Source organism: Eriocheir sinensis, unplaced genomic scaffold (assembly GCF_024679095.1).
Source record: "Eriocheir sinensis breed Jianghai 21 unplaced genomic scaffold, ASM2467909v1 Scaffold762, whole genome shotgun sequence".
Lineage (NCBI taxonomy): Eukaryota > Metazoa > Arthropoda > Malacostraca > Decapoda > Varunidae > Eriocheir > Eriocheir sinensis.
The window spans coordinates 14,951-30,047 of NW_026112123.1; the positions used below are offsets into that span (position 1 = coordinate 14,951).

Genomic DNA, 15,097 nt, shown 5'->3' on the forward strand with positions numbered 1-15,097 from the left:
CCTCCTTCTTTTTCTTCTTTTTCTCCTCTTTCTCTTTCCTCTCCTCCTCCTCTTCTTCCTTTTCCTCCTTCTCCTCTACCTTCTCCTTCTCCTCGTCTTCCTCCTCCTCCTCTTTCTTCATTTTCTCCTCCTCTTTCTCCTTCCTTCCTCCTCATCCTTCACACTCTCCCTCTCCTCGTCTTTTTCTCCCCTTTCACATTCCCATCTTCCTCCTCTAGATTCTCCTCCTCTTGGAACAGCTACTCTTTTTTTTTCTCGCTTCCTTCCTTTACCTTCCTCCTCCTCCTCCTCCTCCTCCTAATTTTCTATTTTTCTCCTCCTCTTACTAATTTTCATTTAATCTAGGCATCCACATATCTGGACAAGTTCAATAACGTCAATACAGTTTTGTAGACTATATACTAACCTGTAACGATCTATACATTCAAGCGAGGTGATTAAACCAAGACGTTGGCAGAATTTTCTTTTCTAAAATAAATTTACAACATACGTGGTTATTAATGCAAAAACGATCACCTCATATAGAAATCACGCTGACAGCTAATGTGATGTTATATAAGTGAATTTAACTTTACCGGTGGCAAGTAATGCAATTTCTTCAATCTGTTCTGCAGGTCGCTGAAGTATCCGACAAACAGATTAATAAAAAAGCAGGAACCCTCATTATAATCAATTTATGTTATCCTTTCTTTTTTGCGTTTTTTTCCTCCCTCGCTCTCTTTTCCTCCTATTCCCAATATTTAATCCCATCTCCTCTTCCTCCTCCTGTTCCTCCTCCTCCTCCTCCTCCTCTGCCCCTTCGTCTTTTTTATCATTCAGATCCATTCGTATATAGGGTGACGCAGAAGCCGTATAAGGGAGGCACGAGTTGTCTTTTCTGATCAAAATGGCCGGCATCGGCATAGGCTATTAAATGAGAGGAACTGTCATGCCACATAAAATTAGTATAGAAAAAAAAGCGGACCGAAAACACTGCTCTGAGGAACATTGGAGTTGACCTGAATAAAATTACCAAAATATCCATCAATGTATCCATCAATGGCAATTCACGCCTTTGTGTCTGTCATATTCATATAAAAAAAAAAAAACAGGTAAAAAAAATCAGGATAAAGAAATAGACAAAAAAATATATAAAAAGTAAATGACGAAGTCACAGACATAAAAGCAGACTGGTAGACTGACGCTCAGGATTCAACGGAACCTTCGCTCTTACAACAGTTACTGGGAGAGACATGCGATCCCTCCAAGTCCTTCCCGTCCTTGAGGGCCTGGGTGTTCTTGGTGGCCCACTATTCCTTACACTCCCTCCATGGGCCGGCCCACCGATATCAAATGCTGACGTATTATTTATTATTAGTCTTATTGGCATCATTATCATAACCATTATCATTTCTATGTCTTTCTGATTATGGTGATGATTATAATTTTATTATTATTACTATTATAGCACTTAATAATAAAATTTATTTTTATTATCTATCACATTCAAAATTATAATCACGCGGGGGGAGAGAGAGAGAGAGAGAGAGAGAGAGAGAGAGAGAGAGAGAGAGAGAGAGAGAGAGAGAGCAGTAGACGAACTGAAGGTGGAATGGATGGAAGCGGGCAAAAAGAAGGGTCAAGTAGAAAGTAGACGGTGGTTACCTAAAAGTAGTAAAAGTAGTTGGGGGAGGATTGCCAGATACATCTAGGATACACTTGAATGAGATGACGATGAAGAAGTGAAGCTACCAGGATACGGTAGAAACATATGATACTTACACGGGACGAGCGGTAGTGTTTGTTCAACTTGATGAGCCACGCCTCTTTGTCGATGACATCCTCACCCTCCCACCCCCCTCCCACATAAAGAATATTGATATATCACGGAAAAAGTTCATGAAGTGTAATCAGTATTGAACAGTTTCGGGAAGTATTTCATAGATTTTCATTATTTTATTTTCATCGAATATGGGTACGTAGATATATACCTCCACCCTAAATGTAAATTATACGGTACAGACATTTGTAAGCGTATCTCCGAGCAACTGCGAACCATTCAGAAAACCAGTATGTCATGTAGACGTCGACATCCTTGAACTGGTTATCTTCCCGCTTCTGAAACAGAGAGAGAGAGAGAGAGAGAGAGAGAGAGAGAGAGAGAGAGAGAGAGAGAGAGAGAGAGAGAGAGAGAGAGAGAGAGAGAGAGAGAGAGAACCAACACACACACACACACACACACACACACACACACACACACACATATAAGAAAAGTGTCATTATGTCAGAAAACGCCCTTCAAGGGATAACCTTGAACTGGTCAAGGGAAATAGTTACTGACGGGGAGAGAGAGAGAGAGAGAGAGAGAGAGAGAGAGAGAGAGAGAGAGAGAGAGAGAGAGAGAGAGAGAGAGAGAGTTAACCTATTGAACAAGGAAAAAACAGGTGATTATAGCACAAAAACAGTGCTAGATCGGCGTCGCATGACCCTTCAACATACCCCCAACAATTTATATTATGCAACTACTTTTTTTTAGTAGGGGTCTAAAATGGAAAATGCTGAAAAGTAAGGATGGCGCCACTATAAACACTTGCCTGCGCCACAACGGGCTGGGGCCGACCATCAGGCCCTACTATGAAAGCCTACCGGCGCCACAGGCCAAGCCGTAAAGAAAAAAAATAATAAATAAATAAAAGCTGACTTTATAATTGTTGTAGGGTTCATCAGGGCATCAGGGTATGTGTGCGTGTGTGTGTGTCAAGATTTTTCATATAGGCCCGTATTCGGCTACAAGTCAGACCCGAGAAGTTTCGGGTTCAGTGATCACCGGATGTTGGTATTACAAGTCGCATGTTTCGGTGGGGGTCAGGCAGCATTAGTATACTGGTACACTCTGGAAAGATTCTTACCACAGAAAGCCAAAGCAGAGACTACTTAGCCGATATAGCCTACTTGTGTTTCAACCATTAACTCTGGAAGAAATTAAAGACAGAAAACAGAAACCAGAGGGAGTACACTGGCATGTAGGAGACTGGGGGAGCAAGCTATTTTTTAAAGCAAGAACAGGAACCCTGGAGGTAAACGGCAGGAACAGGGACGGGGGAAACCACAGAACTGTAGCTGTAGGACAGGGGAGATAGAAACAGTACAACGCCTAATAGTAGAATGCAGCAACTATGATAGGCGCAGAGAGCGGAGTTAGTGGCAAGAGTAGTGACGGTAATAGGCAGAGAGGAGTGGGCGAGGAGCTAAGGCCCCTTTCACACTTGAGGGCGAGGCCCGCGTCCGCGCTTATAACGCGGACCCGCGTCAACTTATAACTGGTTACTGATGTTTAATCATGTTTTCTATGGAACCTTTCACACGCCGCGGGAGAAATTCAACGAGGGCCCCCCTTGGGTCATATAATCCCCTTTTTTTAATCTTCATCCCCTTAAAGTTCACTTCACACGTTGCCTACCTGACCCTACCTGACCTGAGGTCCAAAGATCCTGCCAGCCCCGCCCCGTAATCTGAAAGCATCTGCCACCTGCACACACTAACACGCCCACAAAAAGTATATCCACAACCGCCCCGCGCCCCCTGGCCACACCTGGATAATTACAGCCTTTATCAGTCTGCTGCCACTAATGACCTAAGTAGCCTTGCCCCTCAATTAACACCTAAGCATCAGGTCATATAATCCCCTTTCCTTAACCTGCTGTTGTGTTTGGCAGAGGGAAGGAAAAACATTTGTACCTCAATCTATTTTATTCACATTCACACATACGAAAGGCTTTTGTAGGAATCACCCGTTGCTAAGAAACGAAGTGTGATCGCAATACGTAGTCCTGGCTCAATGGGCGATCTTCAGAATGTTGTCTGCTTCTCAATGTGTGGGCCAACACGTGCAACAATCTCATTGAACAGGTCTTCATCAATCCTGAGGAAATTTTTGTACAGCTCTGGATCTTTCTCTGCCAGTTCCTTCATGAGTGTGACATAATGACCCAAGATAGGCCGTCTCGTCAGGTAGGACTTCACCCAAATCCTCTTCTTTTTCGACTTCTTTTTTTGTCAGCTGAATCAGTTCCAGTTTAGTTTTCTCTATGGCGAGACACTCCATGTTGTGCTTGTGCAGCATCAGTATCCTCAGTTTGACTAGGTCGCTCTCTTCCATGTTGTTGCGTTCACGAGGGACACTTGTGGAATGGTGCCAATTCCAAGCAACGCCCCCTTTTTATACATCGGCAGAAATACCAAGATGCTGCAACGATTAGGCGCCGATGTCCGTGAAATACCGGGAAGGCACCTAGGCAACTCCGTAACTTCATCGTGGTCGTCGTGGGTGGGTCGTGGGTTACCGGCTGTAACCGTGGTGATTCACTGTCATTTTCCGTGGCCGCCGTAAGTGGGTCGGGAGGGCTCCGAGGTGGAATCGGGAATGGCCCGGGAACGTCGTTCTCGTTCCGGCGTACTACCTTTGTACACCGTACGTTGTACAACCGCCACAGGGGTAATCCGGCGGTCAGATCGTGGCCAGAGGTCACGGTTTAACCACCTGCTCTCCGGAAGGCCATCGTGGACCACAAACCGTGAATGTGTGAACCCAGCGTGTGTTTTCACACGGCGCGGGCGATCCCCGCGGCCCGCGCATCTCTCCGAAGAAAACTCATTCAGTATCCTGGTTGATTTCAGTGTGATTTGTCGTGCGTTCATTTTCCTGTTTCACTTTTTATTTTGAACTTTATTTATTGGAAGAATTTTGATGCTCTTCTCCCTCGTGTTTACTTCCTCATCTTCCCTCTCCCTTCTCTCCTTTTTCCCATTTTCTGTTTTTACTCAGCCATCTAGCTTACTTTTTGGTCTTTCATGTTATCAATTTTATTCCTTTATCTCCCTTCCTTCTCCAGCTCTATTTTTGTCTCTCCTTTCCTCCAGATGACCTTGTTTTCCCTGGCTTTCCTTACATTTTCCTGTCATTCTCCTGCCTCCTTCCACCTTCGTGCGGGTGGCGGGCAGTTTTCACCTGCGCCGCCTGAAAGGATACGCGTCCGCTTATAAGCGCGGACGCGGCGGCCTCGCCCGCAAGTGTGAAAGGGGCCTTACGGGGCAATCTGCACGGTGTTGGGGCTGTATGGAGACAATGAAGGAAACAGAGAGAAGATCGAATGGTGAAGCTGGCAAAAGTGTTCCTCGCGCAGTGCTGGAAAAAAGGGCACAAATGCGTGATCAAATAAAACTAGCCTATTCATTTGGGCAAGGCCACTCACGGTAGCTTAGTCCCAGCGACTCCACTTCCCCCTTCTAGCTGGGTAGCTCCGAGCCGGATGATGTAACCTACTTGTCATGTTAAGTGGTCATCATAAAATGGTAAGTAGTGATAATAAAATGTAAAGTAGTCAACATAAAATGGTAAGTAGGGATAATGAAATAAGTAGTCAACATAAAATGCATATCTAACACAAACTGCTAATTAGCAGTTTGTGTTAGATATGCATTTTATGTTGACTACTTAACATTTATTATTATACTACTTACCATTTTATGATGACTACTTAACCCTAGAACACTAAACCGAGTCCATATGGATTCAGGCTCCATGCGATTTCTGGGAATTCTTTGTGTGGTGTCCACATAAATGACTAATTGGCAACTTTTATTGTTTACACCATTGGTCACTAGCCGGATGCCATAGAGAGTGCACGTGCTTCCCTCCCACGCCTTTGCAGTTTTCCATGGTAAGTAACAGTGTATCCATTTGGAACACGTTTATGTGTAATGTTAGTTTTAAAATGAGAAGAGAAATGATAATGTCTGACATGTGTACTGTTTACATGATGAGTTAGGAGAAGGTTTTAGAGGTGTTTTAGCTATAATAGATCACGAATATCATAAATATGACCCAGACGACACAAAGTAAGTGTTACAATTTTTTTTTCTTTTCTTTTCTTTCTGATAGGTTTAGCTGTAACCATGAAACGAAGCAGATACATTAGTGATGAGGTGTTGGAGCTACTAGTCAACTCCGACGATTTCCAGCATGACCTTGACAGTACCGCAGGCGAGGTCAGTGATGCCAACACTACCGTTGACGCCGTGCAAGGAGGTCACCCTACACAGGAGAACATGCCCCAAGGAGGTCACCCTACACAGGAGAACATGCCCGAGTCTTTTTTACACATACAAACACATTATAAAACCAAAAAAAATAATAACAGATACCATTTTTATATATTTTACAAAAAAATGCATTTAGAAAAATCGCCCTTTTTCATTCGTTCCAGGCAGCAAGATATGTATGCAGCTCGGGATTGGAAGGCACCTGGCAATATCGAGTGATGCATGTAGTATATATTTCTAGCTTTAGTTTTTAGTATCAGTTAATTTCATGATCTCAGGAACCAAAAAATTAAGTACTTTTTTTTCTTAAGATACTTTTTTTTATAATTATTCTGGAAATTCATTTTTGTTTATATTTCATTCATTTTTGTGTTTGCAGGCATCTACGAACCTTATACTTTCAGTTTAGCATTATTTGGTTTAAATAAAATAAGTTTGTATATATATATATTTTTTTTTCCTAAAATGATTCCAATTGGATACCGTTTAGTGAAGTCGTCACAAAAAGGTAGGTTTAGTGATCTAGGGTTAACATGACAACTATAAGTTACATCATCCCACTCGGAGCTACCCAGCCAGAAGGGGGAAGTGGAGTCGCTGGTACTAAGCTACCGTTAGTGGCCTTTCCCAAATGAATAGACTATAAGTGACTTTATTGCAGTTAGGAAAGTCACATAGTACTGAAAAGGAAAGTGTGTGAATCAGAAGGAAAGAGGATCGAGCGAGAGGAGGAGGACCTAAGAAGCGATACAAAGCGGTACAGGTCAAAAGAAGAAGAAGAAGAAGAATTGCGTATGGCCGCTGTCTGTGATATTATTATCGTTTACGATGCTTTCAAAACTACTGTCACGTTAAAATGTTGTATCATGGGCTTATTAGCCGAGACTTCAAGAGACCAATCAAACACATTAGTGCTGTGAACCTCTTATTCTATTACAGAAAACGGAGCCTCATTTGAACTGCGTGAGAAAAAACGTAAACAGGGAGCACTCAGAAAAACACATGAGTATCGTCACATATGTATAATGTGTGCCTTATGTCATTATCCTTTTCTAATAAAATAGTAATATTTTCATAAGGCAGTGCATGCTTTAAATCATCCAGAAACTTAAATAAACGGTAGACTGTGGCCTTGAGGATTGCGTTATCTGGCTGCTCCCATGCATGCCAACCTCAGATCGAACTCCTGACATATCTTTATTTCCTTCATTTGTAACTACAAAAAACAGCATTGTCATTGTAAATGCCACTTGAAATTTTAGTTATCAAAAATAATTACATGTTTTGGCTGTGAAAAAATGGATTTCGCTGATTTCGATAATGTTCATCGCATCAGTATACGGGCCGCCCGATCGACAGACCTCGGGAAAGGTGGCGGTGTTATCATCGCCACAAAGCCGGGTCTTTGTGTTAAGCATAGGCCTGACCTTGACTCAGACTGCGAAATCACCTAGCTGGGTCCAGTTACAAACCTTCAACTGTAAATCTCTTCTTCATTGCTGCTTTTTACAGACCGCCTTCTACTAATACAGACTATTTACACAACCTTCAAATTTCTCTATCACACATACAGGCAGACAAACACATCTGGATCACAGGTGATTTCAACCTTCCCGACATTGACTGGACTGCAATATCCCCATTCAGTCCTCCCGATGCCGACTCCCCTCAACCCCAGTATTCCCCACACAAACAGACGCCAACTACACGACACATTTATTGACATCATAAATACATTTTCACTCTCACAAACAGTACTCCAGCCAACACGAACACATACTGTAACGCGCCCTGCTGGCCACGGTGGGTCGGTGGCCCTTTGACCATAGCACACACACTTGACCTTTTTCTCACCAACAACATTCTCAACATAACAAACATTCAGGTTGTTCCAGGACTTAGTGACCACGACATAGGCCTACTCATTGTTGACGCTGACCTCCGACCGGTTAGACATAAATAATATGCAGAGACCCAGACATATATTCCTTTATTCAAGGGCTGACTTAGACATGATCAAACAAGACCTAACTGCTTTCAGCACTGACTTTTTTACAACAGACCCACAGACCCTTTCCATCCGTCGCATCGCTCGCTCTCAGGGCCGCATACAGCGACCAGGATTACGCGCCTCGCCTCGAATCTGCATTCTCTACCCCTGCAGCCGATCCGTTGCCGCACCAGTCAGTTCCAGCTTTGCCTCTTGCCCTATGTCATTGCACTTTGTAACGTGTTGAGCGAAGATGCCTATAATGCTAACGACGTTTACTCTTTCAAGTGTTAGGCAAGCAGGATTCTTGAGTAGCCCCCTGATTGTATGTATGTGTAAGTTAAGGTTGGGGGCATACGCTATAGTTGCGCGTGGCCGCGGTGCTCATCTCCGTCGCATTGGTCCTTGAGCCTGTGGTGGGAAAACCCATTGACCCGGGACACAGAACCAATGTGACATCCAGGACACCACAGTTTACCTCCCCAGGTTTCCCTAGGTACCCTTTATCGACCAACCCGAAAGGGAGGATGAACAGCAGCGTGAGCTGCACGCTGACTGCCCGGGCCAGGACTCGAACCCGGGGCGGCGGATCTGTAGTTATTATAGACACGCTACCCATTAGACCAGGGCTACTCAACTGTTATGAGCAAAGATCCAGTAAGACAAATTCAAATGCATGCAGAGGTCCGGATAAATACTATAACTGGACCCCAGGCTCCAGGAGTAGAAAAAAAATATAATTAATAAACATGAAGGTCCTAGCGATGGATTCCTGCAAGTGTATTCCCTCGACTGACTGTAGGGTCTACAGTCAGTCGGGGAAATACACTGGCAAGAATCCATCGCCAGGACCTTCATGTTATTTAATTATTTTTGCTACTCCTGGAGCCCTGGCAGGGGTCCAGCTATAACAGTTAAAAAATCCGGATTTGGACCGCGGACCGCCAGTTGAGTAGCCCTGCACTACGTAGACCAAGGAGGAGTGTCTTGTGTACTGTTATTTTATTCTGGTCGATATTTACCTGTGAGGCTGTGACATATAATAGACATATTTATTTAATTAATTGTCGTTTTATTTATTTGTTTTGCTTCTTGATAGTGTATTTTATAATTTTTACTTAATACATTGCTTGTATATTATTTCTTAATACTTGATTTTTTAATTGTCTTAAGTATTTTTAAGATATGCGTTACCCTACCCATCTGTCCCTCCACTTTTATAATCTTCTATATTCTCTCTCCTCTTTCTCCTTCTCTCTCATCGCTTTCACTCTCATTTTCTCTTTCTCGGCGCCTCAGGTGTTTGGGGGTGCTGAACAGGCAGCTTAACTGGCTACGTTACTTGTAGCACATCCTACCTTACGTAATCCCAGCCTAGGTCATGACAGGTTCGGCAGACGGCAGTTGTCAATGTTGAAGTTCCTGGCTGTTGCTCGAGCTTATTGCCGTCATGGTCACCATCACCACTCGGTCCACTCTTCTTGGCCACTTGCATAGCTGGGCGTTATCGCGATAAGTTATCGCGATACTTTATCGCTGATAACAAAATCGGGTTATCGGCCATCCGCTACTTATTTAATTATATATCGCTATCTTTGTTACTTTTGTAACCAAACTAACGATAATCGCAACTTTTTTTCCGCCTCTCTGAAAAAAAAAGTTGTCTCCTCCCAACTGCGCATGCGTGGCCCGGGCGCCCGGTGTTGTATGAAAAAAACTTCGGGGTATGAAATATCTTCGGTGAAGAGATTTCATACTTAGATCATCAACATTAAAACACCAGGTTATTTTTTATGTTAGACTCAAAAATCAATATATCAAAGAGAAAAATCATTTAACTTTGCCCAAAAAATTATTATTCACTGCCTCAAATTTGATATTCCATATTCGTTTGTGAGCATGCCATGGTATTGAAGGCACCCGGTGTTGTGTTATTTGGTGTCCCATCGTCAAAAGCTGGCGCTTTTGTTTACAAACACTGGTCTCTCGTCTCGTGAACTGCGCATGTTCAGACCAGTAAGCGTAGTCCTGTACAGTTTCACAAAGCTTTTTAACACATTAAGAGTTGCTGGAAGGTTGGACCAGACAAACAGTACCACCATCCTCGCTGTTTCTAGAACGACACTCTGTACATATAAATACAACTCGTACAGAGTGTCGTTCTAGAAACAGCGGGGATGGTGGTATTGGTACTGTATGTCTGATTCAGCCTTCCAGCAACTCTTAATTACGGTTGAAAAACTTTGTGAGAGTGTACAGGTCTACGCTTGCTGGTCTGAGCATGCGCAGTTCACGATCGAGAGACCAGTGTTTGTAAACAAAAGCGCCAGCTTTTGATGGTTGGGACGCCAAATAACACAACACCGGTTCAGGCGTTTCTAGTATTACCGTCCATAGGTACGTGTCAACGTGTGGTTTTCAGGTTTTGTAAGTTTTCTAAAATACAGATAATTAAAAAAAAATTTTAAATGTTTTTCTATTTGAAATATCAATATAGTATCGTTTTCGCCTATCGGACTTATCGCTAGCTAGTATCGGAATTATGGATTTATATCGGGTATCGGTTATCGGTTATCGCTTATATTTGTGTCTCCAGTTAACGAATATCGGTTATCACCGATAAGGTTTTCCATTATCAGGTATCGGTTATCGGGAATAAGGTTTTCTGTTATCGTGCCCAGCTATGGCCACTTGGTCTTAATATTTAAAGAATGAGCATCCATTATATTGTTGAAGTGTCCGACAAAATTGTATAACACACAATGGGGAATGTCCCGCGAGTTTTTTTGTTATAGCTGCAGCGCGCTTTTGAGCTAGTTTTCCTATATCCGCCAATGAGTGAGAGGTGAGTGATGAGTCGAGTCAGGCGTGCGGAGGGAACGCACCGGTCCGTGTGGGTTGATAGGGCTGCATGGATGTGAAGGATGGAGCTGGCGGGTTATGAGAGGTGAGAGGTGTTGAGTGTTTGGGGTTCAGGAGAAAGTGTGTTGTGTGATAAAGCGTGTCGAAGGAGTTAAATAGTGGAATAGGATTAGCTGAGAAGAATGAGGATGAGAAATTAGGAATGCCGCATCTAATGCAGAGCCACGAGACGCTATAGGCTATTGTCAACCAATCCAGCGTAAATCGGCGTGAAAGACCCGATACAGCTGACGTGGTACATACCAGCTAGCATGCTCTGATCTAGGCCCGTATTACATTGTCAAACCCGAGAAGTTTCGGGATCGATGATCAGCGGGTGTTGGTATTATGTAGCATGTTTCGGTGGGGGTCAGGCAGCATTACTGGAACACTCGGGATAGATTCTTCGGAAGCCCCCTAGCCCAAAGGCTGCTTCCCGAGTAATTAAAAGTTAACTTTTTCATCCGCTTCTTCACAGTGACACGCATTAGTGATGTTCCTTCCAGAAATTGCTATTAAACTGTCAAGAAAGCCCATTACAAATTTACTTGATCGAAGAGAAGCAACGGTAAAAGAATTTAAGTTACCCTCGTGAGTTTTAGGCAATCACGTCACCACTCACAAGGAGGAGGAAGACGAATGCGTATATGACCGTTGTCCAGGGGCGTCATTTCAGATTTTTCTTGGGGGGGGCAGAGACAGTTTGGTGAGCAAAAAAAAAATGCCTATAACACTGGCACCACGCGATGTCTTATTCAGTCACTGCCGCTGGTACATTTGTAAGGACTTTCCTGCACCAATAGTACCCGCTCACTGCGCAATGTATATTTGTAAAACTGCTGTGGGTTTTTGCAATGTATATGCGGGCAAAGAAAACACAATGTATATACGTAGGTAACGGTGGGTTGACTGGGGTCACTATTGGATTTATACAGGAGAGGGGTACACAGCGTGCGAGGGTAATGGCGGCCTCGTCTCCTCCCTTGTCGGGAGGTTTACATCGAGCTGCTAAGACGAAGGACAGAGGACAGAGGCAAGCAAACACTGGTGGTCTGTCTGTCGGTGGCTCACCATTTTTTCACCACACTCTTACGCTGGTGCAACACACAGACACCCGCAAACACTCATGCAAAGCTCCACACTCACATACCGGTACACTGTATACACGATGTCCACCGCTCACACAACAAATCACGCACACTCATCTAGCTTACACCCTCACTGTAGATCCACACACACAGCACACAGTGACACAGGGGCGAGATAGAGATGGGGAAAGCACTAGGCTTGGCACTCTCACAGGCCCCCACCGCGACGTCACCAGTTCTGAGGCCCACCTCCTAAACAGGCTACAGCACGTCTGTCTTTGCTGCTCCCGGAACCCTAACTGCCGCTCAGTGTTGTCTGTTCACACACACACACACACACACACACACACACACACACACAACAACAACAACAACAACAACAACAACAACAACAACAACAACAACAAAATAATAATAATAATAATAATTAAAATATATATATATATATATATATATATATATATATATATATATATATATATATATATATATATATATATATATATATATATAACTAAATCCAGCTGCTGTTACTTCTTGAGGCTTCGCTGGTAGGGGGGGCAAACTGAGGCTTGGGGGGGGCAACTTGAGTCTTGGGGGGGGCAACTGCCCCCAAGACCCCCAAATGACGCCCCTGCCGTTGTCTATGCTATATTATTATCGTTCACGATGCTTTCAAAGCTACTGCCATGTTAAAATGGTGTATCATGGTGTAACGGTCCGAATGTGAGTGAACGAGAATGTGAGTAAGTCAGTGAGTAACAGAGTAAGTGTAAGCGAGTGCATGAATGAACGAATGTGAGTAAGTCGGTGAGTGACAGAGTGAGTAAGTGTGAGCGAGTGGGAGCGTGAGTGAGTGAGAGTGAATGAGTGAAAGAGTGAATGGGTAGCTGAGGAATGTAAGTGCGTAAAAGGTTATGAGAAGATAACACGGCGAGCGAATGAGCGAATATATGAACGAGTTACTGAAATCCCTCATCTCAAAGCCTCGAACCCCTCTAAGAAACCAATAACTAGTTAGTTAGGTAGGGATTTGATTGTAATGCCGAGAGGGAGTCAGGTGAAGAAGGGAGAGGAGCTTAGCGAGGAGCTGAGGCGAGAAGGCGAGGGCAAGGAGACCCACGAGTCAGTGAGGAGACAAGCACCACTGCAGCAGGCCAGAAGCTTGAGAGAAGTGAGGAGACAAGCACCACTGCAGCAAGCCAGAAGCTTGAGAGACGAGCAGCAGCCCTAGCAAGGAAAGGCAGCGAGTTGGAGTTGAGTGGGAGAGGTGTCCATCTCTCCCCTCTGCCCCCCGAAAAACCACCGTCGGCCTGCGTGGTTAGACGGAATACTGGATGTGAACTTGTATGGCTGTGTAACCTGCCCCTCGTATGTCCTGGGGCCAATACCACTGCCCCAAGCTGCTCCCTACATCAAAAGGGCGCCCGCCTCTTCACACCACCCGAGCATCTCCACATCACATAAAGCGGCGCCCGTCTGTCCATCACCAGGACCGCCCATTCCCATGGTGAACGTCCCCTGCCGAGCCCGACACTCACGCCAGCTCCTCCTCCTCCGCATCCAGCAACTAGAGCTAAGCATTCTGTGTATTCCCCAAATCTCCCTTGTGCCGGTAGCTAGCTAGATTAGAGGCCTACAGCCTGTAAGTAATTTATTTTGTCTTATTTTTATTAGTACTCCGCTAACCTTTGCAAAAGGAAACCAAATACATATTTATATATAACCTTACTGAGTGTTATCATTTGGAGCCTGTTTTGCTGCTCATCTGAGATTACTGAACCATACACATCCCCCATAGTACATTATCACCATCCAGTTTCTTAATGCTGTCTCAAAAAGTGGTTCCCACGGAAATCCTCCCACCTTCCATAATTAACCACATAAGTAACGCCCTTCTGGTCACAAACTTCGGAACGAGTGTTCATTTGTCCTGAGGCCTTAACATCCGGGACCAGCGCTCGACGACTACCACGCTACCACATACCATCACCACCATAGTGGTTGTCATAAAAAGGGATGTAGCTTTAATTATTTATTTATTTAATTTAATATTTTCTCTTTTCCACGCTACAATGGGCCATAGACTTCACAACTAGTTGACGGGAAATCTCTTCAGTCTTGGCGCGCTGGCTTCGCGTAAGGGGCCGATTGTTATGGCGACTTTCACTGCGACAACTCAAACACACTCTGCGTTCTTACTCCGAATTTAAGTGGAAACAGGACGAAATCTTCAAGTTTTAGTGCATACAAGCAGGCAGGAGTGTCTCTTGAGTGATTTGGTCGAGGATTCAAGGTAACTTATATAAAATAGCACCATGCGTGCACTTTGAAAACGTTGTGTAAAAAATGGCAAATTTGCGTAACTTTAGGTTGAAATCTTTACGTAAAATGAATGATAACTGTAGGATAGTGAAGTCCACAGTTTTACGTATTAGGAAACAAGAAATGTACGTTTAGTTAGTGCCTACATGGCAACTCAGCTCAGTTCCCGCGTCGCCTAACTCGCCTTAGGCACGCAGTCAGCTGGGCACTTCCCCTCTGTAAAGGATTATCGCTGTCCTGCCTCTGTTTACTCTCCAAGTAAAGGACCTACAGTTATTCATCGTCTCTGTACCCTTCCCCACAACTGGACGAGCGTGCAGAACTTCATGGTGAGCAACAGGTTGGCCCAGCGCCTGCATTTGCTGAAGCTCGTCGGGTTCTTCCCCGGGGACGTGCAGGCCGACCTGGACCGGGCCAAGGCAGAGGAGAAGGAGGACGACGAGGTGATCTTCGCCCAGCTTGCCAGGGAGCTGGCCGACGACCAGCCGGACCCGCCGACGGACGAGTTGCTCCTCGCCGCGGTCGGCAACTACGCCGGCTACCTGGCCAGGAAGGTCCAGGCCAACTCCTCTGTGGCCGAGTGCTGCAAGCAGGAGCTTGCCCAGCAGGAGGAGATGAAGATTACCGTGGAGCTCGAGAGGGCGACCCGCCCTCTGTGATGTTCGACGCCCTGGTCGAGCTGGTCGACAGGGGAGAGCTGGAGACGGGCCGG

General features: G+C 44.6%; 1 long non-coding RNA gene across 1 annotated transcript; it reads left to right on the forward strand.

Moving 5' to 3' along the window:
• The first annotated feature begins 5,558 nt into the window (after positions 1–5,558).
• Positions 5,559–6,570, forward strand: LOC126994263 (uncharacterized). The gene is made up of 3 exons (XR_007748924.1): positions 5,559–5,699; positions 5,927–6,100; positions 6,246–6,570. It is a non-coding gene; the product is annotated as an uncharacterized LOC126994263 (long non-coding RNA).
• Positions 6,571–15,097: the final 8,527 nt, after the last annotated feature.